The sequence below is a fragment of the Chelonoidis abingdonii genome, chromosome 10 (genome assembly GCF_003597395.2).
Source record: "Chelonoidis abingdonii isolate Lonesome George chromosome 10, CheloAbing_2.0, whole genome shotgun sequence".
Taxonomy (NCBI): domain Eukaryota; kingdom Metazoa; phylum Chordata; order Testudines; family Testudinidae; genus Chelonoidis; species Chelonoidis abingdonii.
The window spans coordinates 61,419,509-61,441,084 of record NC_133778.1 but is presented as its reverse complement, the minus strand read 5'-3'; the positions used below and the strand labels follow the sequence as shown (position 1 = coordinate 61,441,084).

The 21,576-nt window shown below is 39.9% G+C and overlaps 1 protein-coding gene across 1 annotated transcript in view; it reads left to right on the top strand.

Annotated features, from left to right (window-relative positions):
* The window catches only part of THSD7B (thrombospondin type 1 domain containing 7B), a 513,591-nt gene that overhangs the window by 347,088 nt on the left and 144,927 nt on the right, over positions 1 to 21,576 (top strand). The gene's annotated exons all lie outside the window — the stretch shown is intronic.

Sequence of the window (21,576 nt, the reverse complement as noted above, 5' to 3'; positions counted from 1 at the left end):
TTACCTCTCTGTCTCAGCACGAGCAAGCTTTGCTGCTGCTGAACCGTGTGCCAGCTCCCTGACTCTGTGGTCTGTCTGCCTTGCCATCAAACTCTTCAAGATTCTGCCAATCTTAACCTTGCTTTGCATGTAATAATTAGGGAACCCTGAGTTCCCCAGAGACGTCTTTCTGCAGTGCCAAATCCCTGGATGCTCAGCAAACTTAATTGATGTACCTCCAAAAAACACAGCACACACCAGTCAGTTTGTTTAACTGAGGACTCACACTTACTTAGATACAAAAGCACTAGTCTGGTTTTGTAAAAAAGACAAGAATAAGTTTCTTAATGAAGAACATAGTTATACCAGGCAAAAATAAGAGATATAGAAGAATTACAAACAAAACAATGACATAGTGCCTAAAACTTAATTCTAGTAAGCTATATCTGTACCTAAAATAATTTCGCACTTACAGCAAGCCATCAGCAGCTCCTGCCGAGAGGATCCACCATTCACAGGCTCAGAGGATGCTGTTCCCTATGTTCCCTAAGTGATAAATAACTGATGGGTTTTCTCCCCTTCTTTTTATAGTCCCGTGAATCTTTGAAGTGTATCCCAGATAAAGTTTTTCTCCACTGCTGCTTGTGCAGGTGCCATTATGTCTCCCTCCTCCTCTTGCCAATTTGCTTCTCTGGTTGGCTTGATCACTTTGTTTACATTAGATGTACTTCCTTTGTCTTCAGCCTCACCTTGCTCAGTTTGCATTGGAGACACAGGCAAATAGGCAAAATAACATTCTTTGGTCTAGGGCAAACTTGTGAATCAAATGTCTCCAAAACATATTTTAAGAAAATATTTCCAGCCTCATATAACTCTATATACACAATCTGTATATATGCTACACAATTATGTTTATGACCACTGTGTTGCCAGTCACTGTTCGGCTAGATATTCTGACAATGTTTTATTGTGTGTGCACTTTGCCAGTCAGCTTAAGGGGCTTTTAGGGTCACACTTTGATCAAGAGCTGCATTGCTCAACATTGACAACCATACACATGAACAAGGTTTCTTCTTCATAATATTTATGGTATGTTTTCATTTTGAAGGAAATTAATTAACTGATAAGATATAAACCCTAGAATGTGAGTCTGAGAATAGAATGAGGAAAGGTTTAAAGAGAAACTGAAACAAAGGTTTCAGGCAATGAAAGGAAGAGGATCTAGAAAAGCAAACAAAGAAATAAAATTTAGTGGGTCCATCAATTCTGAATACCTTTACAGATCTTAATTTGATAGACTTCACGTTCAGAAAGTTTACAAATACAACAATTCTTGAGTTGTGAATTAATGGGATGCTAAGGATGTTTATACTTCCATTAGAGTTGCACCAAGAGTTACAGCTTTCTAAGTTTCTGTCTTTCTGTCTTTCTCTCTGTCTTCTGGTGAAATAGTAAAATTAAATCAACTGCTATTTACTGTGTGTTTGAAATATACACTTAATTTTTTTCAAACATCAGTACTCTCTTAGAAAAGTGATATGAGAGGAGAATTTTAATGGGTTTTCAAAGTATTGAATTGTTTTCTCATTAAATTTTATTTTCTAAATAACTTATCTTAAAATGGAACAGATAATTATCACTGTAGGATAGTTTTGGATGCTCCCTTTTTATGTTTGCTTGATTTTAAGCATAATGGCAGTATCGGCATAATTGGTGTTAATCTTTGTTCCCTTCCCTCCAGCTTCATGCATCTTTTCTTTTTCCCTGACATTAACAAGAATTGCTGGCAGTGCTAATAGGGCCACACCCTACTCTGGACTGACTTCCCTCTGGTTACATTGGGTGTACGTCAGTTAAGATGTTCTCCATTTGGCTGGTATGGCTGCTTCTCTTCTTTAGTCCTGATCTCAGGTCCTCATTCTGCAAGGTGGTGCTGAACACTCTCAAAGGTACTCAGATCTCTAAGCTTGTCAGTGGTGGGTGGATACCACCTTGTGCAATGTCCTAGTTTGAGAAGCCTGGGTCAGTCCTTTATCTGGGCAGTGGTTGCTTAAATCAAATCAAATCAATAGAAGTCAGAGTCCAGAAATAAAAACTATTCAAAAAGTCCTGGGTTTCTGTTTACAGCTCTCTCCCCTGAACTTCAGGAGCATGTCTACATTGCATCTGGGAATGATACTTGTGGTAATGGGGCTTGTGCTAGCTCTCTAAAAATAGCTGTGTAGATGTCTTGGTTTTGGCTGGAGCTTGGGGCTCTGTAGCCAGGTTGGGGGTGGGGAGGGTGTTGGGCTTGAGAGCTCAAGCTCCAGCCTGTGCCGCAAAGTCTACACAGCTGTTCTTAGAGCACTAACATGAGCCCCGCTAGTGCACATCCGTGGACCTGGCTGGGGAGGCTTGCTCCAAGATGAAGTGTAGATGTGCCCCTGACGGTTCCCAGTCTCTTAAAGACAGCCTGGTGATAGGTCCTCTGGGTCTGAAAAAGAGTTGTTGCTGTTCTCTTGATGTCCCAAGCTCATCTGACCCCTCTCTTCCTATTTTTCCCTCTTTTACTTTCTCTGAAGCAGCTGGGGGGTGGGTGTGTTTCCCCATCACTGACATTTCTCACAACTGAGCTGGGTTGGGGTTGGTTTTGCTGTCTGTGGGCAGGGAGGGTTCTTAGCCCCTTCCTGTTTTCTGTGGGGATTGTAGGCCCCATCACAAATCCCCTTTAAAGTGAGCAGAAGTTGAGGATGCTCAGCACCTTTCAAGTGCTCAGCACCTTGAAGAATTGGGCCAATGCCAGTGAAGGCATGTGAGAGGGTACAGAAATGGACATTGGGGTTGACTGCTGTGTCACTGACAACATTAATGGGAGCCTGTGCCTGAGCTGCCATTGCCTCTTAGCGCTTCTTTTGCTGTTGACCTGTTCTGGTGCCTTTTTCTATGTTTTTGACAAGTCATATTTTTCAGACATTAGATACACTTCAGAATACAGAAACTTTTTTTTATTTAAAAAAAAAAGTCACAACATGAACCAAAAAATCATTTTTGTAAGATTTATTTTATTCCACTTTACTCCCCAAAGACACTCACGCACATTCCCCCTACTTCATGCTCTCCCCATTACAAGTCTGAAATGCCCCAGTAGTGCTGTAAGAGACAACTGGTGAAAACATCTAACATCAAGTAGGAAGCATGCACATAGCAATTTCATGGCAAAAACTGTTGTGAGTTTTTAGCAAAGATGAACAGAAGTTCACAGGTGAAAAGAGGGAATAAGATGACAATCAGACTGACAATTTATTATTGTCAAGATTAAAGATTTGCACTAGAAGGACTGTAATATAAGAGAACGTATAGTGGTATCACAGTCAGTCGTACCCTAGGGATAGATAGAGTAGAACACACAGAGAAGACCTAAAGGTATTAATGATCTTCCAGCAATGTGTACAGTAAGGCAACTTCCGATGGAAACTTTTTTGTTGACTAATTTATTTTTTGCTACATTTTAAATTTTTACATAAACCAGCAAGCTGTGCATCCATTTATCACTGTGAAGTTTCTATAGATGAAAATAATTATGATCTGGTTAAAATCATTAGGAAAGCAATCATTAATGGAAAACTTTTATGGCCTAATACTGTTGCTCTTATGCATTCATAATTCCCATTGAAATCAATTGGGGTTTGATATATTTAAGGGCTGCAGGATCAGGCTCCTTATAAATGTACACTAAAGGAAGGTCTTTCAGGGCCCATTCTCCTTCCTATTGCAATCGATAGAAGTTTTGCCAATCATCCCCATAATCTCCATTCACTATAATAATATGGTATAGAGATTGCTTGAATTACAGTTACTAATTGAGATGTTGTTTCTTATTGGTAAGACAAAGCATAGGAAGTGGGAAGACCAGTAACACTTTACAGAAGGTATACTACCCTCTACATTTTTTCATAGTCTTTTCTCCGCTCCCTCATCCCCATCGTAACACAACTAAAAGGACAAGAAAATAGTCCATTTAGATAGTGCAGCCTTCTAATAACAGTAAAACTGAATGTGCTCTTAGTGATGACCTTAGCAATAAACATAACAGTAAGAACAGCAAAAATAATTGTGTGCTCATCTCTGTCTAGAAGAGAAACCTATTTCAACTCCTCTGTTGGATTAACAGTGGATACTTTACATGAGCCAGGAAAAATACTGGTTCCTATTCTTAGTGAGGATCAGAGTTTAAAACAAAATATTTAGAAATTCATCCTTCAGCATCTTTATTGTTAGTCCATTCTTTTTGGTGATTTTTCGTACTTAACAAAGCTATTGTGCCCTGAGGAACAGTTTCAGTAAAACGTTTTCCCCCACAATACCTACGAATGTTCAAGAAGATGTGTAAAACATTTATTTTATTTTATTTTTGGATCGTCTGCACATCACAGTCAGACTTGGTTCTTAACGGAATTCAAAGATGTGTAGTTAAGTTTCCCATTGGGCAAGTCTGCTGAAAGGCACACCACTTTTGATTTCTCAAGTTCTGCCTGAGAACCTTTTCACAATCTCTCTTCCTCGCTTTTTTTAATCTGTTTCAAAGTACAAAGTGACCTTCCAGTCTCAAGTAACAATATCTCTGTTTCGGCTCACATTAGGTGGACAGTATTCTGGAATGACTGAGGAAGTTTATTTAATTTAGATGTTATAGATTATTTGAATGTGCATTTTTATTACAGGCAGTCAGTCTGAACAGATTTCATTGTTTATAAGTTTTAGATGGGAAGTTTCAGATGGCAGAGCGTTTAAACATTCTTTATTATGCAAAGATAAAGATGACAAGCCCCAGTGCTATAAAGAGTTGTCAGAATTTGGGAGAAACTTGACTAGTTTACAAAAAAACAAGCAAACAAAAAAAAACCCTAATGAGACAAATTCTGCTCTCAATTACAGCATTACAAATCCAGAGTAACTCCTTTTCTAGTCAACTGGCAGAAACAATGGCACTTGGAGCAGAATTCGCCCCAGTAGCACATGATGAGTTTAATCAATTTCAGACCAATTCCCTGTCCCATCCCTCAGTACCACGGATCTGGGCCAGATGACAAGTAAATGTGAAGACTGGGAGAAAATGGAATGAATCCACCTCCACAAGCAACCATGTACCAACTCCACTGAGACTTCAGTCTAATGATTAGAAGTACCTGTAAGACCCTAAGAGTTCCCAGTGCCAGTTGGCACACTATTCTCATGATAGATACCCAAAAGATGGCATGTAATACATCACTGGAAAACTAATAACTCACAGATAATTAATATTTGTGTGTGATGTGTGTATGGTAAATCCACAAATGACTTTACAATATGAAGTGGAAGTGTGTTCTTAACATGTGTTTGGCAAGCAATGCCTAAGTCGTGTCTGTTTCAGAAAAGGGAATGCGGTTCCACCTGCTTGAATGTGTCTAGAGTGCAAATGAAGCAAAGTATGACCAAAGACAAAGAAACACACATTTACATGCAAGGTAAACAAAAGCATCAGGAGAGCAAGTGGGGAAAGGTGACCAGGTAAGTCATAAGGTGGCATGGAGATTGCATCTCCAGGAAGCCTTCATGCCTCTTGAAGGAAGATCAGTGTACTTTGAGAAGATCAAAGGAGGGAAAAAAAAAGCCATTTTGGCATTCTTCACCTGAGGAGACAAAATAATCGAACACTTTAAGCTCTGTGAAGGGTCCTATCCAGAGAGTCTGGTTAGCCGTGCAGGAAAAGAGACTTGGTGAGAAACACTTCTTTCAACTTGAGGCTCTGGTTTGTTAAAACAGGTTTTATTCTTAGAAGAATATTTTTACTTTTGTTTGCTTGTAACCCTTTCTATATTCCTTATACTTGGTAGAATTTAAACCTATGACTTTTTGTTTAATAAACTTGTTTTACTTTTACAATAAACCAATACAGTGCTTTGCTGGCTACTTTCTCTTTAAGGGAGCAGCTAACTTAATTTCTGTAAGTGTTCAGTGAGAGGGCTAGACACTACAGGACAGACAGTTTGGGGAAAATTTGGGACTGGGAGTATGTTAGGGTCATCTTGCAATGAGTAACCCAGGCTGGTGGAAGCCAGTGTGAGACTATTGTGCTGTGAGTGTGTTGCTGATGTCAGGGCTCTGAACCACGGCTACACAGCACAGAGACATCCAGGGCTACAGGGCAGGCAGTGACACAACCCCTTACTGGTCTGGGTTGAACCTCAAAGCATTACACTGCTATGCAAGCTGGATGCATGCTCTTTCGATAATGAGAAGATCCATGCAGCAGGGGACTATCTGTGTCCCTCTCCCCTGTTCACTTGGCACAAGTCCCAAGTGAATGCTGCCAGGCCGGCATGCTCCATATAGTTTGGTTCTGCACCATAAAAAGGGTGTTCACTCCTCAATGCAATCCATCTAGTCCCTCTCCAACAGAAGCATCAAGATGTGAGAATAACTATGTGATCATAGTATTGTCACTGTTGTCCTTCCTTTCTGTTTCCCTGTGCCCTTTTTTGACTGTCCTGCTCTCTTGTGTATTGTGTCCTGTCAGATTTAAATTATAAACTCTTCAGCGTAGAGACTGTATCTTTACTTGTTTTTTGTGAGGCACCCAGCGTATTTTTGGGAGCACAGGCTATGATTAATAACAGTGAAAGGAAACTTGCTGGTATTCAGTGACCTTTACAAAGGCTCAAGTGTGCTATTTACTGCCCATCAAGTTCAAAGGCATCTATTATACCCACTTAAGTATTCAGTCAATCCAGATGTGCTCATTTTGGAGCCTGCCACTCTGTCTCATATTGAAGCGAAGACAGTTAGGAAGCGCTGGTGTCATAGGGTAAACATTGGGGGCCTGGTTTTCTGATTTATATGCTGATGTAATTCTGTTGGCTTCAGTGGGAATTATGTCAGATTTCTACCTGAAGAGAACATTCAACTACAGCCAAGCGTGCAGGGGGAAATCAGGGCATTTCACTGCTTTCTCCAGATCCAGAGGGATCTGCCAAAACCCAGGAGGATCTGCCCAGACTCTAAGTACAACAACCGAGGACACAGGGAGCAAGTCAAGGCCTTTCACTGTGTATTGCCCTTTACTGCATCTGAAGGATCTCCAAGGATCAATCCTACAGAACGTCTTGACATCATCATATTCACTTAATTTTTAAACTTGGCTTCAGGATACATATTTTTTCCTCATTTCCTTGTGTTTCATCCTCATCCTGCCCTTTCTAACATCGTAACCCCACAGCTCCCTAGGCTCATGCTGTCTGATTATTGTGGACTATTCTCCTCTCTCCTTTCACTTTTATACCTCCCTCCCTATGAGATTATCTTTTCCTTTGATCACTCTCACAATTCCTTTCCCCTATTTTCCTCCTCCTCAGAGGCTGCTCAACACCATCTGCCGCCTTAGGTAGCACTTCAGTGCTCCGTCCCTCATACCACTCAGATTTAGCCTGGCTGCCCCTCCAGTGTGACAGGAATGGCTGTGCCAAATTTGAGTGAGCGGCATTGTGACATGGTGTATGGGGTTGTAGCACCCCATACAGATTTGGCCTAGCCCTTGTATCAGGCCTTGTAACTTTATTATAATAGATCACTTTGAGGCAAAGCCAGAAATTAGCCTGCGGTTCACTCAAGAGTTTTGACCTTAGCAAATCTTTTATAGGACTCTGTGTTCAGGCTGTATAATAAAAAATTCATGTGGTTTGGGGATTTGTTGTGAATATTTCAAGTAGCTGTAGAAGTGATTGATACAAGTGTTCTGGTCCTTAACTATGTTAGAACCAGCACAGTAAAAAGCACAAGGACCTTACTAGTACAGGAGAATCCTCAGGAGCTTGTAAAGCGAGTGTAACAGTTCATATGCTGTCTCTCTCTCCCTTCTGTGGCCAGTGTAGGGGGCTGTGGACAAAACTTCCCTGTACCCTGACTATACCAAACTGTTGTAAAGGCCCTTTAGGGTATAAGCAGTCTGTCCTGACAGGAAACCAGACCAGCGCACAGAGGCTCCAGGTTAGTGTAAATGAAATGGTGGGGTTGCAGTCCCACAACCCTTCCTTTCATGTGATGTGCACTTCTCACCTGCTGCCAAACATTCCTCCTCAAGTTGTTTAATTAGGTCTATTTATGAGACAGGTGCCATTCATCGACCTCCAATTCAATTAACATGGAAATTAATGGGACTCTTCCCACTGACTTTAATGGAAGCTGGGTTAGGCCTGTAATATTTTTAGGTCAGTCTCTTTACTCACCTAAGTCAGTGGCAAAATTCCCTCTGTCCTCAGTCAGACCAGGATCAATCTCTTCAAAAGTATTGTGCAAATTGATTTTCTAATTTGACTCTGAGTGGTTTTTTATTTTCTGCCTCTTATGTTACTTGATATATTTAATCCTCTTAATCTCATATGGAATCTGTGTGTGTGTGTGTGTGCGTGACAGCCTGTCTTTGTTTATGTTCAAGGATTGTAATAAATAATCTGTCCTAAACAGGTATTTAAGGTGCTGGTTGGTCCTGCTAGTTATTTGAACTCTAGTGTTCTTAGCCAAATGTAGATCACAGAAAGAGGAAAAAAGAAACCCACTTTTGTGTTTTGATTCATTTTCTGAGAAAACTGCACTATGATTTCTAGCATTAAGCATCTTACATATTTTCATTGATTTTTCCTTTTAATATACATTGAAAATAAATACAAAATTCAAAACCTACCGTAAAGCTGGAATAAAAGTGGGGTGAGGGAACAAGACAGCATCCACAGGCTGTGTAACCCAGAAGAGTGTTCTGTGGTGGGTGTCTCAGTCTCTCCTGTTGGAGCTGTTCCTCTTTGTATAAAATACGGTCATTGAGCCAGAGAGAGAGTGAAAATGGCTCCAAACCCCAGTGGCTCAGGCACTTACCCAAATTTATATCTCCACTTGAATGACTATTACATTATTTATACACAATGTATTTCTCTCCCTAACGGGTGAGACTGAGAGCAACCCATCCCAGAATAGCGCTGGGCACTCACCTGAAAGGGGAGAGAGCTAGGTTCAAGTTCTTGGTCCACATCAGGCAGAGGAAGGATTTGAGCCCAAGCCTCCTAGCACCTGCGTGAGTGCTTTAACCATGTTAAACATTTTAAACGTTATGAGTGGGAGAGGACTACAGCTGCCACCACCTTCTGCGGCATTTTGTGTGAGGCCCGATCTGGTGAGCACAACTACTGGATCGGGCCCAAAGGCAAGATAGTTTGAGGGTCCCACTAGGGCTCAAGTGTGAACTGGACATCTGGGTGTTGGGATGTAGGCAGCTGTGTGCATGCCCCATGGCAGAAATTTAGGCACCATGGGGCATTACTAGCTGAAATTTAGGTGCTATGGGACCTTTAGGTGCCTACAGGGTTAGAGAGCAGCTGAGCAGGATTTTTAGGACCCGAATGTTGGACTTAGATGCCTAAAGTGGCAGTTAGGTGTCTAAATCCTTTTGTGGTTGTAGCCCCCAGAATCTTAAAAGTATGAAGAGTCTAAGCATGTGATAAGTGTGCATTTCTTATGTTGTCCTCTGCACCTGGGACAGCCGTTCTACCTGTGCATCAAAAAATCACCCTTTATTCCTTTACAGTCAACTGATGCCAGTGAGATCTAAAAATGGGTAAGACACACTGGTGATTTCAGAATCAGTTTAAAACCTGCTTCAGTATTTCTAAGCAGCTTTCCCTCACTAATCTCCATCCCAACACTATTTGTTCCTTTTCTTCTATCTTTTAATCATTGTATTGTAATGTCCTACTGTATATCATGATTCTGCAGACACTTACACATATGCTTAACTTTACTGGCATGAGTGGTTCTATCGAGTTCAGGGGGACTAATCACAGTAGTAAAATTAAGCACATCTGTAAATCTTTGCCAGATTGGGACCTTAGACATCTTGCCTTCCTATACTGGTGGTTTATAAATAAGCCTTCCATGACTGCAGGTTTCATGGCACCCTGAGAATACTGTGTACCCCCACATTAAACTAATGGAGTAGAATAAATGTTGCCATCTGGGTAATCTGAGGAAAATACACCTAGAGAAGGAAACAGTTCAGTATGGAAAATAAATGAGATCATCATGATGATTTATGAATCTATTCTTAGAAACGGTCAATATTGTGGAACTTTAAAGTTATTTTCAATTTTTAAAAAAGCCAAATTATCTCTAAATTCTGTTTTCACAGCTCATTTGTTACCCAGTTACTGCTACATTGAGAGATAATGAGAATAATCATCTAACATGGAATATAGATTTTTTTTGAACAATAATAAACTAAGCAGTCATGTTAAAAATAGTTCAATTCTCGTTATGCGCTGGCTCTAATTTTTCACAGATTCACAGAGATTAAGGCAGAAGGGATATTAGATCATCTAATCTGATTTCTATCTCACAGATCATTAAAATTCCCCCAGTTATCCCTGTGTTGAGCCCATAACTTGTGTTTGACTAATGCATCACTTGTGCTTTGGCTAAAGCACATCTTCCAGAAAGGTATCCTGTCTTGAACTAAAGACATCAAGAGATGGAGAATCTACCACTTTCCCTGGTAGCTTGTTCCAGTGATTAATCACCTTCGCTTTTTTTTTTTGGTCTTATTTCTAATTTGAATTCATCTGGCTTCAACTGCCAGCCATTGGTTCTTGTTAAGCCTTTCTCCCCTATATTAAAGAGCTCTTCGGTACCAAGTATTTTCTCCATGAAAGTATTTGTCCACTGTAATCAAGTCACCTCTCAATCTGCCTTTTGATAAATTTAACAGGCTGAGCTCTTTAAGTGTCTCACTGTAAGACATTTTTTCCACCCTTTGAATCATATATCTGTGAGTCTTTTCTGCACTCTCTCCTATTTTTCAACATCCTTTTAAAACTGTGGACAACAGAACTGTATGAAGTATTCCAATATTGGTCTCACAGATGCCATATGCAGAGGTTAAATCACCCTCATACTGCTACTGACTGCTCTCCTGTTTATCGCATTAGCCTTATTGCCACAGCATCTCTCTGAGTTGCTTGTCAACTATGACCTCTAATTCCTTTTCACAGTCACTGCTTTCCAGGATACAGTCCCCCATTCTGCAGATATGACCTGCATTCCTTGTTCCTAGACAAACAGCTCAGCATTTGGCTGAATTAAAACACATTTTGTTTGAACAGGCCCAAGTTACCAAGCTGTCCAGATCTCTCTGTATGACTTCCCTGACCTTACTGAAATTTACTACTACTAATCTTTGTGTTACCTGCACATTTTATGAGCAGTGATTGATGAAAATGTTGAATAGCATAAGGCCTAGTATCAGTCCCTGTGGAACTCCATTATAAACAGCCCCACTGAATGATGATTCCCTATTGACAACTATGTTTTGAGATCTGTCACTTAGCCATTTCTTAATCTATTTAATATCTGCTTTCTTGGTATAGTGCTAATTTTGTAATCAGAATGTTATTTGGTATTAAGTCAGAAGCCTTACAGGAGTTTAGGAATATAACATCTATGCAATTACCTCTATCAACCAAACTTGTAATTTCATCAAAGAATGAAATAAGGTTTATTTGCAAGACCTATTTTTCAATAAAACTATGTTGGCTGGCATCATTTCTATTCCTATCCTTTAATTCTTTATCAATTGAGTCTCATATCAGGTTTTCCATTATTTTGCCTGGGATTGATCTCAGGCTGACTGTTTTATATCCATGTCATCCCACTTGCCCTTTATGAATATATTACCACTCTTACTGCCTTCTGGAATTTTCTCACTATTCCAAGATTTATTAAAAATTGATACCAGTGGGTCAGAGATCTCCCTGGGCAATTCTGTTAGGACTCTTGGGTATGAGTTACTCAGGTTTGAACACTTTACAAAGTTTATCCCTAGTAGATTATGTTTAACATTCTCCTTAGCTTCTAGTGGATTGAAAAGTACTTCTTCATCCTCATGTGATGTAAGTACATCATCCTTCTTTTCAAACACAGAACAGAAATATTTATTGAACACTTCTGCTTTTCCCCCTGCATCATTAACTGTTTGCAATCTCCATCTAGTACGGGTCTATATTATTGCTATGATTTCTTTTGTTCTTAAAACATTTTACAATCTCCTTGTTGTTCTTAGCCCTGCCAGCCATGGATTTTTCTCTATTTTCTTTAGGTTTCCTAATCAATTTTCTACACTTCATAACTTCTGATTTATATTGATTGCCATTTCTCCTTCTCATCTATTGGTTATATATTGCTTTTTTATTTCCAATTGCTGCTTTCCTGAATTGGGGCCAGTGGGCCTAATCCTGCAAGCCTCGGCATGTGTAACTCTGACATAATGGAGCTTCAGTGTGCAGTCTCCTTTTGAGCCTTGGATTGAGCCCAAAATATAAAGTATGAAAAATATATGCTTTTGCAGTAGCCATATAAAACAGTGGTGTTCCTCTAAAGATTTGTTCAGCATCTCTGTATGTTAAATACATAAAGCCCTTGATTCCACCATATAAAAGTTTATTGAAGGAATTTCTGAAGCTCACATTTAACTAGAGATAATTGTGATTTAAAGAATATAGTTTCCAGATGCCACAAGTTTAGAGTATGGCACACATTTTAGTTGTATGTATAAATAAATCACAGGAACATTCTAAATCAAACCATTAGTTGCTGTAGTTTGGTATTCTGTCTCTTGACACTGGCCCATTACCAGATGGAAGGGGCAAAGTGCTCTATCATGGAGTAATCTGGGCATAAGGGAAATTTCTTCCTAACTTTATTTAGTTAGTGATTCTCATATGCCGTGAAGCAAACGGCTAACAGTCTGTCTAATGTACTGTGATGTGGATACTCTTATTATTCATGTAAATGTATAATCCTTTTGGATTCTTACTATGTTCTTGGTCACTGATATCTTATAGCAGTGAGTTCCTTTTATAAAAAAAGTACTTTTTAAAATCAATTTTAACTTCCTTTCCTGTTAGCTTATTTGACCATCATCTTGCTCTAATGTTATGAGAGAAGAAATATGGGACTGCCTGGTTTACCTTTTCTGTGCCAGTCACTGTTTTAAATTGAAGTCGATAGAGGTACATTAAATTATGAGAGTATAGAACTTGCTCCAGAATGTCAAACTCATCCCTGTTTCCAATTCAGTCTTGTTTAGTGGCAGTGATGAGAATGACTAGCCAGAGTTCAAAAGGAAATGCTTAATTTCTCTTCTAGCCCTAGCGCTTCATTCAATAATAATTTAAAAGCATCTGGCCTGCTTTGAGCTTTACTTCAGAATGTAAATTGGGAGCATCTAAACAGCATCTAAATTTAGTTTTAAGTAGAAGTTCAAATATTAAGCAGCCTGTCTTTTCTGTGGTATTTACTTTAAAAATATGTGAGATGGGAGTGTTGCTATAATTTATGGTTTGGTGAGAGACAATATTCAAATATATGAGATCTGCTAGTGAGTCTGAAAGAAATCAGGTTGATCTGTAATTCATATGAGGGATTTACTTGACTCCTACACAGTAGTTCAAACAGGACCTGTTAGCCAGTGACTTAGCTGGGGATATGGCAATCAAGGTGATAATTTGTCACACTTTGTTTGGCAGTGTCTTAATATTAGCAGTGTTTGTTCATATCCATTTATAACTGCTACGTAGTACAGAATCATAAATTACTGTTATGTGAAATTTATATTTTGTTTATATTTCCTCAAGTCATGAGGCTGCAAATTGACCACAACTGCCCTTTGGTCCCACTCGTAATGTGAACATTTTATTTAGAAGTTTAATGAGAGAACTGAGGATTATGGGAAAAATATATCTCTGGCCTAATGGAAAGCACACATGGGCCAAATGCATCCTAATTTAGCACCATTGAAGACAAATATTTTTATTAATCAACCTCATTGGAGTTACACCAGGGATAAATTTGATCCATTATGTTTATCAAAGGCATCTAAGATGTGTTTGAATCTGAAAATCCTTTTCCTTTAATGGACACCAATAACTTAACTAGGGAGTATGTTTGCAACGTGCCAAAATGACTTGCTTATTTCCATAAGCTAACCTATAATTGGGTTCCTGCAGCCTTCCTGCTTCACATATGGTACTTATGAGTCAATTAAAGTGCCCTAACAAGCAATTACTGGTTTATTGTTTAATTTATTTTAGCGGCTCATGCTGTTCTGCTCAAAAGTTGCATATATATAAGTCAGCATGTAGCACAAATCATATTGTTTCCTGTGACTGAAGTGCTGAAAACAAGGCTTTGGGAGATCAAATAAATCAATTCATGTTTTGGATGATAATTCAAATAAAATTAAAGAAAAAGTCATGCATTTATGGTATGACATGCACTGACAGTGGCTTTTGAAAATATAAAGCATTGAATGAAAATGAGTTATCTACTACGATTGTGTAAATTCCAGCAGACTCCACTTAAATCAAACCACTTGGACAAAATAGATACAAATGGAATTTACTGGGGCCAATTTTTCAGAAGTGGCCTTTCATTTTGCATTCCAAAAATAGTGAGAGTGCCTTTTGCATGCCCGCATTACTTCATTCACCTCGTCCCACAGCTAACTATAAGGCTACTGAGTCCAGGCATGCCAGCTTAGCATCAACATGTTCAGCCCTGGTATGTACAAATTTCAGGAACAGTTTTAAGTTAGCTGAAGATTCGGCTTTTAAGGGTGGTATTTAAACATTATTTAAACTGGATAAACAAAAACTCTCTGGGAGTCTGTAAAGGGGGAAGGAATTTGTAAACGGATAGGGAAGTGTTCATCCACATATAATTTCTTGGGTGGTCTAAATAATACCATCCAAAAATTATACTTGGAGCAGGGCCACCCTATGCAATTTGCCCCAGGCCCCCACGAGGGTTTTTCAGGGCCCCTGGAGCAGGGTCTTTCACTTGCTCTGGGTCTTCGGCGGCAATTTGGCGGTGGGGGGTCCTTTCGCTCCAGGACCCACCGCTGAAGTGCCCCGAAGACTTGTAGTGGGGGGTCCTTCCACCCTGGGACCTGCCGCCGAAGTGCTAGGTTTTCAGTGGCAATTCGGTGGCAGGGATCCCCTGCCACCGAAGACCCCAGGACCCCTGAATCCTCTGGGCAGCCCTGACTTGGAGGGACACTTCTCTACCCTTCTGCAACTTCTTTCCCCCATTATGGATTCCCAGACAGTCTTTGTCGTTCCACTATAGAACTCTTCCTGACCAGTTCTCTTTCCATGATGTGTAGACATAAAGGTGCCTAAAGCACAGAAAGAGAGCTGAGTCCACATCCTAAATTGTTAGACTAAAAGAAGAATGGGATGACATAATCTTCTACTTGCTACCCATTGTTCCGAGTATCAGTTTAAAATGTCTTGATCTAGCTTTATTCACCATGCTTTGATATGCATTTGGAAGTGGGTTCTTTTTTACCTTGGAGGACATCATTAACTTAACTAAGGAATGAATATGTTTGCAATGTGCAAAAATGAGTTGCATATTTCCATGCGTTACCTTATAATTGGATTCCTGCAGCTATGCTGACTTTATTTCCTGTTGTTTTCTCCACTCTGCAAATAACATCAGCCTTGACACTCGCTTCCTTTTCTTTTGCCTCTCACCCCTCCGTGGCCTATTTCTAAGCTCTCTCCTATGGCTGGGCCACCTTGTTCATTCCCTTTCACTTCTTGTCTCACTCTTGTCTCCAGGTTTTTTCTGTTCTGCTCCCTGTGCATGGAACAACATTACTTTTCTTGTGGTCCAAATGTCCCTCTCTCCTTCTCCAAGTCTCTGTTAAAAGCCCATTTTTTTTCACCCAGATTTCTCTTGTGCTATGTACTCCTCCTCTCCTGTGCCATTTGTGTCTCTTTAAAATATTATCACTTATTAGATATGCATGCTGTAGAATATGATTTGCATTATGATTTATTTTACTATCTTATTTTCCTTTGCCCATCCTTTACCTTTATCACCAAATTCTCTGAGCTCCATGTTCTATGTCTAATATAGGCCCTGATTCCATGCACACTTAGATACATGCTTAAAGTTAAGCGTGTGAATGGTCACATTTATCTCAGTGGACTAATCGTGTACTTAAAATTAAGCATATATGTACTTGTTTGTAGGATCGGGGAGTTAGACTACAAGAGCATTGGGACGTAGAATGTTTATTTTAAAATCTGTCTCTATTTGAAAATCATGTCAGTGTTAATATAATTAATTGTGACATTTTGTCATATAATAATAAATATTGCTGCATGTTTTTAAATTATGCAATTGTAAATGCTAAAGCATAGTTCCTGTAACATAGCATATTGTTCATCTCCTGGAGATGCTAGCAGTCATAACACTCCTAAAGAGAAGTTTTAAATATTTACTTTGCCTCAATTATACTTAAGATGAGACAATATGGCAAGTTTAGGTAAGTAATTTTTGGTGCCCTTGATGAAGATAATGAGGCTGTTCAAACCTTAGGCATCAACGTCTATTATTTGTTTAACCTTCCCAGCAGAGGACAATTACTATGCCTTATCACAGAGGAAAGCAACCTCTGCCCCTTTGCTTTCACAATTGAGAATGAGAATCTCTCAGTATCATTTTCAACTGCTAGTGTTGAGAGATGGTAAGGGTAAAAAAGACTGAAAGTGAAAGGCAAGAGTCAGCAATTTGGAGATAGTTATTAATATGCTGATTTACTGTCACTTGAGTCTAAAGATATTTTAACAACTCTCGATTTTTTACATGCTCTTTAAAATACTGAATTTTCCTCAGAAATCTAGTTACATTTTAATAAATTCTTTTCTTCTCTAATTTCATGCCATACTCCCATGAAATATTTGTATTTTTTTAAAAAAAAAAAAAATCCTGTGACTTCATTCTGGTATAGATTTCCTATGTATCTTCAAAGACCAGTAGGTATAAGAAAAGAATTAATTACCTTTCCTTTTCTCTGGTGCACTAAGCTATATTAGGTGATAGATTAAAATAATTATGCATAGTTACTAAAGTCTGGATTAATTTGGAATCTCCATAAAATAATAGAGCAAACCTTTAAAATTAAGACATAATAAAATCTAAATTAGATAATGTTATGCTTTACAGCTTTACTGCATAGTATGTGGCTTTACATGAAGTCAGAGCACTTGTCTTAACTAGGCTCCTGGGGCCAAACTGTGGTGTAACTGACAACAGAGCTGGTGCTTAAAGAGAGATTATCTAGTGTCTAGGCAAGGGTCTTCTGGGCTTTCCTCCTGATTCTGCCCCTGACTGATGGCCTGAGTCAAGTCGCAACCTGTCCCGGCCTTGGTTAACTTGTATGTAGTTTGTGATTAATAATCTTGGGGGTATTGTGAGAATTAATTATTATTGAAGCTTTTAGATCCTATAATGAAAGACACTATAAAAGCGCAAGCTGTTAATGGTTTGTTGTGATTATTTGTCATCAATAGGCTGAATCTCTGTCCAGGTCTCTTATACTGACCCTGTAACTTAGTTGTGGGCAGCACACAGACATTAATACATGTATCTTCCCAAAACAACCATGAAGTAGGGTAGCGTCATCGTCCTCATGGTGACATTTAGAGATTGTGACTCTCCCAAGGTCATGCAGGATTTGTATCCAGTTCTTCCAAGTCTGACTGTTGCATCATAACCACAAAACTGTCCTTCCTGTCACTGGCTATTTCCATATGTTGATATATCAGCCATTCATGTCAGCTGTCCAGAAATTATTAGCATTTCAGAATCAGAATAATATTAACATTCATCTTCTAGACAGCAGTTGAGAAAAACCTTTTTTTAAATGGCTGTAAGTTTTCTTATTTTAAAAAAAAAACATTTTCCAGAAAAAGGTCACAGTCTATATATAATAAGCTCTTAACACTGCTACCCTTAGAATGAAATGGCAAGGTATATTGAGCCACATTCACCCCGATCCAACTAGATTGCTGTCAGTGAAGTTATATTATGAATGGATTTGGCCTATTGTTTATGATTGGAGATTCTAAACAGTGTGCCTGCTTTGAACTATTAAGCACAATATTTCCACAAGGAACAATTGACTTTACCTTTCGTTTTGTGTGAAATATCCTCCGTGACTCTAAGTTGATAGCTAAGGGCTCAGATCATCAGTCTCTGATATCCACAGTTCTGGCTGCAGAGCCTCCATGAGTTTATGGAGTTTGGCTGCTGCAGAGCTTTTTATCTTTTATTCGGCAGAGTTCAGACTTAGCCTTTAGCTACCCTGGGCCCCCATTCCCAAACAACATCATTACATGAAGACATCTCTCTCTCTCATGCTGGCTTAGATGATGTGACCTACATGTGATTCACTAATGACAAAGTTTTATATGCCAGCTGAATCTAGCAATATCCCCAGATGGCAGAGAACTATTTGAAGCTGACTGGTACTCACATAGCTAAAGGTCTTTAAATAGAATTGTGTCTTCAGATTCTGGCAGTCAGAACTCATGTAAGAGGCATTCAGGCTCTGGATTAAGCATTATCATTATAGTATTGCCAGACTTTAAGAACAAGAGGTCCAGATCATTCCCAAACACGAAAAACCCACACAAGGGACTGGAATTTCTGTGAGGTTCCCCTTACAGAGCTGCCACCTGATTGTTCCATGGGGGCTGAGGAATGGGGTTGGCCATTCCTTGCAGAACAGGGGGTGGATTCAGCTCCCATGGCTTGCAGATCTCTCAGATCTGTCCATGCATTCACAATGCCTCCAAAATAACTCTTCTCACTAGCAGCACAACCCAAGGAGGGTGGATCTAAGGCATCGAAAATTGCATGCAAAACTAAATACAAATACAATACACTTTTGCCATTGCTCTAAGCAACACACTTATAGTCAAATGTCCAGGAAAGCTCTGAACTGGGTTAAAATTGAAGTAAAATAAGATGTAAAATTTCTTCAATAGCAGTGTAATGTTTTAAATTTGAATCTACAACAGTAAATCAGCATTAGTGGTGCACTGGGGAACAGAAGGGGAAGAAGTGGCATTATAATGAAATCAACTCTCTGACTCTCTATACAAGGTCCCCAAAGAATGGGCTGAAAAATGATACCATTGGACAGCAGAGTGTCTCCTGAATTAGCAGACAATTTGAGGCCAACAGCCCTTTGTCTTTTGGCAGGTTTAAGAACTGCAGACTGTTGAAGTTAGAGTTAACCTTGACATAAGATGCAATTTCTTAGCTGTGAGGGTAATTAAAGATTGGAACAGCTTACCAGGGCAGGTGGTGAATTCACCATTGCTTGGCATCTTTAAAACAAGGTTAAATCTCTTGTTAAAAGATCTGCTTTAATCCAGCTTCTGGGAGAAATTAATTGGCCTGTGTATGCCGCAGGTAAGGCTAGATGGTCATACTGGTTCCTTCTGGCCTTGGAATCTGATTCTTCCTCTTTATCCGCTTTCTTCATGGCAGTGGGGAGAACAGGCCATGCATCCCCCTCAACATGCTCATAACACTTGGAGCTCTGAATTAAGCCTGATTGTAATAAATCTCATGCTTCAGGACTTCAGCCTGCAGGGGATGGTGTGACAGTCTCCCTAAGGGGAGAACGGAAAGTTTAGACCCCCACAATAAGCAGTTAAACCAGCTGTTTGCACACTGTGTTATTTGACTGTAAGAGCTATTGTGAAAGCTTGTAATGCAGGGAACTTAATAGTCATTATGAGAGAAAGAGACACACACACACACAGTGTTTATGGTTATGAAGGTATATCTATGTATATAAATAAAACTGTTATTGTCATGCTACTTCAGCTTCGCTTCACAAAAAGGCAGTGAAGCAACCAGGTAAGAAGGGGCTACCTCCTCAGCCAGAGGAGACTTGTTTCAAGCACCTTGCCATTGTCCAGCCCAGGAAAGAACAATGAGAAACTATCAAAGCAAAGGGGAAGACCTTGAAATGGAAAAGAAACAAAGATAGGAAGGAGTTTTCCCTTCTTTGAATAACTACAGTAACTGAAGGAAAGCAAAACTGCAAATCCTTTTAAAATGGAAAAGGTTTGAACTGAAGACTATTCAGAACTGGGGGACAGTCTTGAGGCAGGAGGCTGTCCATGAATGCTGGATTCCTCCTATAGCTAGATGGTATGCTGGGAAACTCTTTTAAGGCAGTTGGTAACTCTTATTCCTTTTCTAATCAGAAATTTATTTTCTAATATGAAAGGATAAAGGCTGAGGTTGCACCTTTGTTTCTTTTCTGCAAAACTTGTGTATGTTTGCTTCCCTTTTACTATTTCATATTAGAATCTATGGTTTTACTATTAAATCAACTTGTTTATTTTCATTCCAAGCATGTCTGTGGTGTGCAAACTGTGTGGAGTGTGTGTGCCAAAGTGAGCTGATGAGTAGGGGGCTGGTTTCACATCTTGGGTCAGGGAGTGGTGGTGACTAACCAGAATGGTGTCCAAGAGGCTGATAATTAACTCAGGGAGGAAGTATTTGGGGAGGCTCAGGACTGGAAGGGCTATTGGTGTTACCCTGCAAAGAGTAAATGGGCTGGTGAAAGCCAGCGTGTGAGTTTATGCTTGTGTGCTGCCTACTAGTGTCAGGGATCTGAACCATGGCTGCACAGTACAACAGCCCCCAGCTTACAGGGCAGGCAGTGACAGAACCCTTTACTAGTCTGGGTGGACGTCACAATGTCAGTCAGGAAGGAACATTTTCCCCCTAATGCATAATTGGCTAGATGTATTCTGTTTTTTGCCCCCTGCCTTCCTCTGAAGCATCAGAGATTGATCACACCTGGAGACTGGACACTGGGCAGGGTAGATCAGGGCTCAGAGGTAGTACGGAAAATCCTCTTAAGGTGCCAGTCTTGTGCGTCTTGTTCTCATGCTCAGAGTCACAGTGATTTGGGGTTGAGGATGATTCCACCCACCCCCAGATCGAGGGTTTTCACTTTCCTCTGGAACATGGGGTGTGGTTCACTAGATAGGGTGATCTGGGCATATCTCACCTAATCAATTCCCTGCCATTGTAGGGGCTCTGGACATTGGTGACACCTTGGTCTCTCCTGTTCTATGCCTGTAGCACATGGTTGAGTCTCCTGAGGACTGAAATGCTTAAGTGCAATGAAAGTCTTTGAGCTTGATGTAGGGGTATTAAGGAGAAATTTAATAGCCTGATGTGTATAGGAAGTCACACTACGTGATCTAATGGTCCCTTCTGACCTTAAACTCTATGAAACTGTGAAATTGACTGTAAGATAAGTAGTCATTCTTTATGAGTACATACAAGCACTTATCTATATCTTTGCCTTTTCATGCTGTCATGTACAACCAAAGGGTTATATTCTAATATCTGAAGCAAAATGGATATTATGGCTTATATCAAATCTTTGTTATGGGCTGTCCAGCTGTAGCAATAAGTAGTTTTTGGATGGTCCTATGCTATATAATTGGTCAAGATATTGCCAGGGGCGGATCTATGTATTTTGTCACCCCAAGCACGGCAGTCAGGCGGCTTTCAGCGACATTCCTGTGGGAGGTCCGCCGGTCCCGCACCTTCGGCGTACCCACTGCCGAATTACTGCCAAAACCACGGGGCCGGCGGACCTCCCGCAGGCATGCCACTGAAGGCAGCCTGACTGCCGCCTTCATAGCAACT